General features: G+C 36.6%; 1 long non-coding RNA gene and 1 pseudogene across 1 annotated transcript; both read right to left on the reverse strand.

Annotated features, from left to right (window-relative positions):
- Positions 1–231: 231 nt before the first annotated feature.
- On the reverse strand, positions 232–5,969 carry LOC112040191 (aconitate hydratase, cytoplasmic-like; annotated as a pseudogene).
- Positions 5,970–6,095: 126 nt separating this feature from the next.
- On the reverse strand, positions 6,096–8,573 carry LOC136061245 (uncharacterized). Its single transcript, XR_010632395.1, has 6 exons — positions 8,437–8,573; positions 8,120–8,343; positions 7,977–8,025; positions 7,420–7,498; positions 6,699–7,035; positions 6,096–6,266 (listed from the first exon to the last, which is right to left on the reverse strand). It is a non-coding gene; the product is annotated as an uncharacterized LOC136061245 (long non-coding RNA).
- Positions 8,574–8,789: the final 216 nt, after the last annotated feature.

An 8,789-nucleotide genomic window follows, 5' to 3' on the forward strand; every position in this document is an offset into this window, starting at 1 on the left:
CAAGACACATTGTTTTCCAAAAAATATTTCTAGAAAACAACTTATTTTCAGTAAGTCTTATTTTTGTTAAGGTTTTTTGTTGACTAAAGATAGTTTTCTATTAACCAATTTTTTTTTATGCTACCAAACATTGGAAAATGTAAAAAACTATTTTTGTAAAAGGTTTTCCATCCATACAAACAGATAATAGTATTCATGAAATCAATAGGTCATAAATATTTTCTTACAAAATTTGTCAAAATGCACCATGCATTCGGGGGATATCAGCTAGTAAAAACAAAGGTAGACACCATTAACTAGTTCTGCGAATACTAACAAATAATATAAAATTATCTCTAAATTCAGACAGGACTTTAGAAAAATCGGTGTTCAGATTACTTCCAGAAGCCAGTAACAAAAAAAATAAAAACCTCACTCCTCCAACTAACAAAAAAGTGCAGTTGTCTAATTCATTCTCCTGATTAGCTTATTGATGAAATTCTCCCAATTTCCGGCATCGCCTCCCTCAACATAGTGGTTTCTCTTCTTCTTTAGGCCACCCAGGGGTGCCTTCAGCTTAAATGGCCACAGGAAGTTGTTTGCCTGCTTGAAGTGAGGTCCAATTGTCATTATCTCATGGATGAGATCTTCTGTGCAGATAATGCTGTACTTACCCAGAGCCTGTGAAAACATCATAGAGCCAAGAAGACTCATACTTGCCCCAAGAAGACTCATCAGTGCAAATGCACTCTCCCCACTTGAAATTGTTAGCATCCCATTCATTGAAGGTGAGATTTCTGGTTGACTAATGAGTACTCCAAGAACAATAAAAAGAAAAATAAAGCCTGACATGCATATGCATAGGAACTTTGCTTTGCAGTTCTCCTACAAAATCAAAAATGGTAAAATTATACATCATAATGCGAAACAACCTTCCCAAAAGGGTATGCAATTGATCACACTTACCAAAAGGATTGCAAAAGGTGGAAATAAAACAGCATTGACAGCAGTCAAAAAGACACAAGTGAACAAGTCCCACCCAAAAGGAAGATTAAGTCCATGTGCAAGGCCCAAGACCTAGTCAATTCAGTGTAACCTTGTGTTAGGTATAAAGCAAAATTGATATTAAATAATGAAAAACACAGATAATAGCTCATGCCTCAGTTCCACCATAATTCAAGAGTTAAACATCCAAAAGAATAAAAAAAGGCTCAGCAATATTGAATGAGAAATTACCATGGTAAGGTCCAGCGCAATCACAGAAACCTCTGTTTGGACTCCTAAGATTATGCATGTGAACTTATCGTACTCATCACTGCAAATCTATGGCATAACAATTTGGAAAGAAAAAATATTAAAAATTTACTAGCATAACAAGTACACACGCACAGGGAGAAATTGTGCGGTCAGAAACTGTGAGCATTAGTTGTGAATATTTGGGTGGGTGAAGTGTTGGTTGGGGGGGAGGGAAGGGGGGCACAACACTAAATAATCTATCAGATAACCAGACCCAGGTAGAAGAAATTTACAACTAAGGTTGCAGCCTGGCATTGCATGTAGACCTTTGTTCTGAAAACCATCTTGTGGACAGATATCTGTGTGTATACACCTATTCACCTAACAACCAATCTACCTAAGGACCTACAGACGGAAAAGAGAAGTCTTATAACAACACTGTAGTGTCTTCTTCACATTGCAACTAACGGATCACATTGACAATAGGGTAATAGATAAAATAGATTCATAGAAAATTGCAATCATTAATTACTTATTCCAAATTTATTTTATAATTTTAAGGGGAAAATTTCGGTAGAGTGACACATTTGAGAACAAGAAAAACAACCATATGTCTAGAGAGAGAGAGAACAATAAAAGTAAACCCAATAGAGAAAGAAATGATACCTGAGCAAGATCTCTTCCAGTGACCAAGCCAATCCCAGCCGACAGGTATTGACATAAAATAGCAGCAAAATTGAAAATTAACATTAATACTACCAGCTCAGACCCAAAACGGGCACCACCTTCAACAGTTGCTGCCCACTTCCCAGGGTCAACACATCCAACTGAAACCAGAAGCACAGGTACAACAACAGGAAGTAGCCGATTAATACCATCCGGAAGACGGTAAGAATTAAAATTCTCAGCTTCCATGTTATGGATTGGTACTTTGCACAATACAGAAGTACCAGTTTTTTTTTTTTTTTTTTTTTTAAAGGTACCAGTATGATACTTAAATCACATGGCTGCTAACCCTGTCTCGAAGAGAGAAAGTACAACATCCAAAAGACATTCACAGAGACATTACAAATTCTGTGATAAATTATAGTTAAACTCAGCAAAGCACGAGCCTAAGCCAAATCTCCGGAGAACATAAATAACAAGTTTGCCAGGCCCTATGGTACAACTTGCTTGAATCAGACAACACAGCTTCAAATTGCAACTGCTATTCCAACACTAGCTGTGATCTTCAGACACCTTCAACCAAATTCACATGAATGCCACCATAGACTGACATTGATACCCAATTGAAATTTCTATACACAACCTGAACATAACCAAAAATTTAATCCAATTTATGTTACACTTACACCATTTACTTGAATCAAAGAGTATATAACACACACACACACACTCTCAAACCTAACAAAATTCCACAGGGAAAATTCAGTAAAATGAATCATCTTTTTTCATGCCCTTTGTTTACGTCTAAAATCCTAGCTCTACAAATCACATCAATTTGCAACCAAAGAGACAAGAAACAGAATCTCAACTTCAAATAAAACAATCAAAACTTTGGGCACCAGCGGTTTAAAAAAGCATTTCGATATTCAAGAACGATGCCCAATTGAAGTTACCAAAATTCAAATGCTAACAAAAAAATCATCGCAAATCAGGTTCCATGTGGGTTTTATTCTGGGGGGAAAGAAGAGCTGAAAAGATTTACAGCTAAAAACAACCTGGTGTAAAATAACAAAACTATTTAATCATCCAGATATAGAAATGACAGAGGAGCACCTTATTCAACATATTAATGTCGCTAACTCGTTCCGTTTTTACAACAACTAAAATGCTCTGGAAAAGTTCATTTTGGCCAACACAAAGGCGTTAATAATCACATTCCTTACAAGCAAATCATAAATCACCGTGGTAATTTTCTATTAATGTTCCAATTTCGTAGGAACTCCAATTCATTTGGAAGTAATAAACCAAGCTTAATTGCCGCAACAGCACAAGATTAGATTAGCTTACCAATGAGGGAAAAAAATTAAATAAATATGCCCAAAACAACACAAAGCAAATCTTCACTAGATACTTACCTTAAAAACTACTCACATAGTTATTAACAGCTATAAACATAAGCAGATAATGCCGTACTTTCCCAGAGCCTGCGAAAACATCATAGCATATAAGCAACAAGTTCAAGCAAAAACTTCCCTTTATAAAACAACAGTAGCTTGGAATTACAAACCTGTTCAACGATGGCGTTATCAGTCAAAGCAGTTCTCTGCTGGTTCAACTTTCCATATCCTCTCTTATAGATAAGTTCCCTCACACTCTTCAAGTTGGGATATCTATAAACATGCACGTCTAGTTGGTGAGAGACGATGTAAATTTTGAACTACAGATGTTTATGTAAGGCAAATGACCAGAGGGAGAGATAAAAATACGCACCCATAAGTCACGTAAGGCTCAACCCTCTGGAGCATATTCACTGTGGCCTTGTTCACTTTCAAAAATACACCATTGAAGATCTGTTTTAGAGAAAATTAAAAAATAAAGACGAACGAAATTAGCAGTCTTGTTTAAGAAATTCGTTTAATCAACAAGGCATTTTGTTAAACGACATAGACAAAAATACATCAACCTAATACAACTTGAAGACATAACCATCATGATTAAATATATTGTAAAGCAAACTAGGAAACAGTAATCACATTTGCCATGATTGGTAACACTGGTTAAATAATTTATTCATTTCAGGTTTGATGACTAAACTGCAATTCCAATTATCTAAAAATTGCTCCTATTAGAATGCGAAAAAATCATGGAACAGAAAACTGCATGCAATTGAAACTAGACTTGATCATGCAATGGGCAGCCTGCGTGGCTTAGTAGAGCTCATCTGCCAGGGGCGCATGGGCTCACATTTTAGGACCTACAAACTAGGACAGGCTTAAAAAACAGTGCTGATAAGATTTTGGGCTGGACTAAGGCTAGGTGTTCATAAGCCCTGCCAGCCCGAGAACACTCTCAACAGACAACAGGGACAAGCCCACTTACATAATGCATCTTTAAAAATAAGAATTGGCTTACGAGCTGGGCCAGGCTGGGCATATTTTTCAATCTCATATGCATAAAACCAATGAACCAGGCCCAGCCAGGTTTTGAACATGATCAGGTCTAATTGCAACCCACCTTAAATCCAACTTGGTTGTCAAGACATGCATGCCAGTCAGCCTTCATCTCTTTCAATGAGACCCGGTCATGAGGCCTGTTCACAAATAATAAATCATGGATTAATAATGAACTCAAAAGATGCAAATAAAAGAAGGGGGGGTGGGGGTGGGGAAGTTGGGGGTGGAGGTAAGGTGAAATAAGGCATACCGCTTTGGTCCTAAAACACAGGGTTCAACATCTGCCAAGTCCAATTGCAGATAAGATGTGTACACTCTCTTGTTGAGGCTGGATCACTAAAAAATGTCTTGTTAACCTCGGATCTAAGACTTCCATCTTAAATTTAATATCTATTAATGAAGATGACAAGAAATAGGAGACCATACCTCATTATAGTCAACAAACATTTTGTTTGCACGCAAATATGTTTCTATCATTGACACCTATATAAGCAAAATAATGGTCACACCACATGATATAACTTCACTTAAGCACCAATATCTTTAACACAACATCACTCAAATCAGGTGGAGGAGGAGGAAGATCTCACTGTCTCATCACTTCTTCCAGTTAATTTAAGGTATTGCAATGTCACATGATCTACAGGGAAAAAGGCGATGGTTGCCCCATATTCGGGAGACATGTTAGCAATAGTGGCCCTATCAGCCAGTGATAATTCACCCATACCCTCACCTGTATGTATATGAAAATGAGTTAGAGCTATATACAGAATAAATTGAGGTCTTTTGACTGGAAATTTTAATTCCTACAGATAAGGAGACTAACAACTGAAATTTCTACCTTTCACATCTCCAAAATTATTAGCTTACCATAAAACTCAACAAACTTGCCAACAACACCATGCTTCCTCAACATTTGGGTCACAGTTAAAACTAAGTCAGTCGTAGTAACACCATTATGCAGTTTCCCCGACAACTTGAATCCAACAAGAAGGCAACACCATGCTCATTGGCTGTCAAATTCGCAATATACAAAGTTGAAGGAAGACACAAAGTCAATTATGCTTTATGCACATTTCCAAAGAATGGTAGCAAATGCCTGTTGGTGAGTGCTAATTCAAAGACAGTTGTGACCATAGGAGAAGGTTGTGTATTTTAACAGATAAACCTAAATAGGGTTTTTTCTTACAAGTATAGTGAACAGATTAATCTTTTTCACCAATGCAAATGTCCCAACAATGAAGTAGATTTACTAGATTGAACAACACTTTTGATTCAAGTTAAAAGAAACTCCCTTCCAAACTCAGGGCACTTTACCTGCCCAAGCATTGTTGCCTTAGCTTCTATTCCTCCAACACCCCAGCCTGCAACTCCCAACTCATCAATCATAGTTGTGTGGGAATCAGTACCCACCGCACTATCAGGGTAGAGAGTGCCATCAGTGTTAAAAACAACCGTTCCAAGGTATTCCAGATTAACCTACGATTGGTCAGAAAAACATAGTTCCAAATATGTCAATTTCAATTAACAAAGTGACTCGTTTAAAGCAAGCAAGGCCTATCTACAACAGCTCAAAGGCAAGCAATGGTGGTGCACCACATGTTTTGTAATCAAAGAATAGTGTGCATATTTCATGAAAGTTGCAACCTAGCGCCTTGAGCCTATCAGTAATAGCACCACACTTAACACTTGCCAAGCAGTAGAAGTAGGATTTTTTATGTGAATATACAATGTCAAATTCCTTACCTGGTGAAAAATTCCTGAACCAGGAGGAACGACAAGCATGTTATGGAAAGCAGATGATCCCCACTTAAGAAAAGCAAATCTCTCCTTATTCCTCCGAAACTCATGTTCCATATTAGCCTGTACTGCATTTTCGGATCTAGCCACATCAACTTGAACAGAATGATCAACAACAAGGTCTACTGGAACCTGGATGCAAATATATGATGTTAAAATGAAATCCCCACGAGTCATATGAATGGATAAGCCGTAATGCATAAAATTTTTTTTTATTTAAATGTACTAGAATTATACAATGCATTTTCATCCACCATCAACAATCATATTAATTTTCATTGCAATGTAATGTCGAGGACACAAGCCAAAAAATCATCAACATCTGAGGCAGTTTTGAATATCATCATTTAGAACTGAGAATAAAAACGAGAATTACCATTGATCAAGAACAACAGCTAAATTCATCTAAAAGCTAAACACTTCCATTAAAGGAATTTTATTCCATCTGATATTGGAATAAAGACTAAAATTGAGACATAGATGGACTCAGAACCTTGTAGGTAAAACTAATTGGTATCCAACTATGCAATAAAATTTATATGGAAAAAATGGAGATTCACAAACCAATGGATTGATCTTGTTAGGATCCGCACCAAGCTTCTTCATGGTATCCCGCATGCAAGCAAGGTCAACCACTGCCGGTACTCCAGTAAAGTCTTGGTAAACACAACACAACCCTTACAAAGCAGACTAAAGTAAATACTTCAAGCTAACACAATCACGAAAATCATTCTATGAACCTGCAAGAGAACACGAGCATGCTTGAAGGGAATTTCAACTTGCTTTGGAGATGTATTCTCCCAATCAATAATCTTTTCAACATCATCAACGGTAACTTGGAAGTTGTCACAATTACGTATGGCAGATTCCAAAAGAATCCTTACAGAGTATGGAAGCCTGTCTGCAATTCTCCAAAAGGTCAAATATGACTTTATCAAAAAACTGTAGAAACAACTACTTAAACAAATACTGATTAATTTTTTTTTTTATTATAAGTAAAACAAATACTGAATTTGATATTAGCAATAGGCAAAATAATAAATCCCTTTAAAAATGGAGTGAATATGATTCATAGAAGGATAATATTTTTTATCCAGGAAATCACATAAACCTGTTTCTCTCCGTTAGTATACTTGATGCCAGATAGGACAATAAACAGGATGTTTAGGAAAAAAAAGGGTGGTTTACTAATAGAATCTAGAATAAAATTAAAGAATGCTAAGCTAGAAGAATACAAACAAAAGAAAAACAGTATAGTTTATCTCAGTAAATTTAATGTACATACCAATTCTGGAATCATTCAGAGCCGGCAAACTATAGTTATGGTCTCTCTTTTTTTGCTATCGTCAAATGCATTGGTGTACCTATCAAAAAAAAAAAAAAAAAACGATTGTATTGGTGCAAGTATAATCTACTAAAATTTTAATGAGTAAACTAACACTTTAGAAGATGAAACATTACATATTGCAACAGTGATTGATCTCAAAGAGAAGGCATATCTTTGCTGCAAACTGCATGTTAATAGGCAACTGTTTATTACCTGCTGATGTTGAAGTACATGAAACCAGGGGCAGTCCTTTTTGAACCCCATAATCTATAAGGACACTTTCATGAAAGAATTTCATCACAGCCTCTGAGAGGTCACACAATTTTTCAATATGGCACTCCCAAATGACACATAATGGGTTATTTTACCTTTGTTCCATACTAAATATTACTACCCCCCCACTAAAGGCATGAATTATGATGCAGCCATGAAATAGTAATACTACCTAAATCTTCTACCAGGTAAAAAAATAAAAAAAATTACAGCTTATGATGCTTTAGGAAAAAATAGCAGACCTTATTAGCTGCTGCTTGTAAGGGAATATGGTCCCCCCACTCACCAGATCTGCATAGTTCAATAAATCAGAAACCGAAGATAGAAATCTTCTCTACCAGCAAGCATATAGAAAATTTTTTGAACTTAAAGATTCCAACTTTACCATTCACACTGAAAATCACCCATTTTTTCAGGAATCAAAACCTTTATTCTTCACAAGCTGGTGCTCAAAGAAAATAGGTAGCAGCCCCAATGGTTAGATAAGCTAGAAATTGCTGTTATGGCTCTAAAAGATGCTTTTTTTAATGTTGAGAAAGAAAACCCAGTTGGCACTTCCAGTGAATCTGAAAAGTGAAAACCCAGAAACTGATTTCCACAAGGACCTGGCTGTAGTAATGCATAAGCAAGGAAGCGGGAATTAACCTTGTCTTCCTTAATAACAAAAGAACCATAGATAACCACAAACACATGAATATCTACCTCCAAGATAACAGCAGCAACAATATCCTTGTTGGAATAGCTGCCTCCGGCTAATGTCCCAAATGTATCATTCACCTAGTTCCAATAATGTACGTTAAAACCATTTTGAAAACAAAAATAATATCATGAAGTTTTCAACGCCAGATTGAAATGTCTAGTTAAAGGAATAAGGTATCATTTGAGCTATCTTTTTTGAACCTTACGCTTTCTTGTATAATGAGGAGAAGGTCCTGCATGTCCTTCGTCAGATGCCTCAGGCCCAGCTTTGTGTCCATGTTTGTGCCCCCTGTCCCACAAGGAGGTGCCTTTGATATGCGTTTCGGCCAACCTTCTGCCATTGCAAGTAACCCAAC

The sequence above is a fragment of the Quercus suber genome, unplaced genomic scaffold (assembly GCF_002906115.3).
Source record: "Quercus suber isolate HL8 unplaced genomic scaffold, Cork oak 2.0 scaffold_284, whole genome shotgun sequence".
Taxonomy (NCBI): domain Eukaryota; kingdom Viridiplantae; phylum Streptophyta; class Magnoliopsida; order Fagales; family Fagaceae; genus Quercus; species Quercus suber.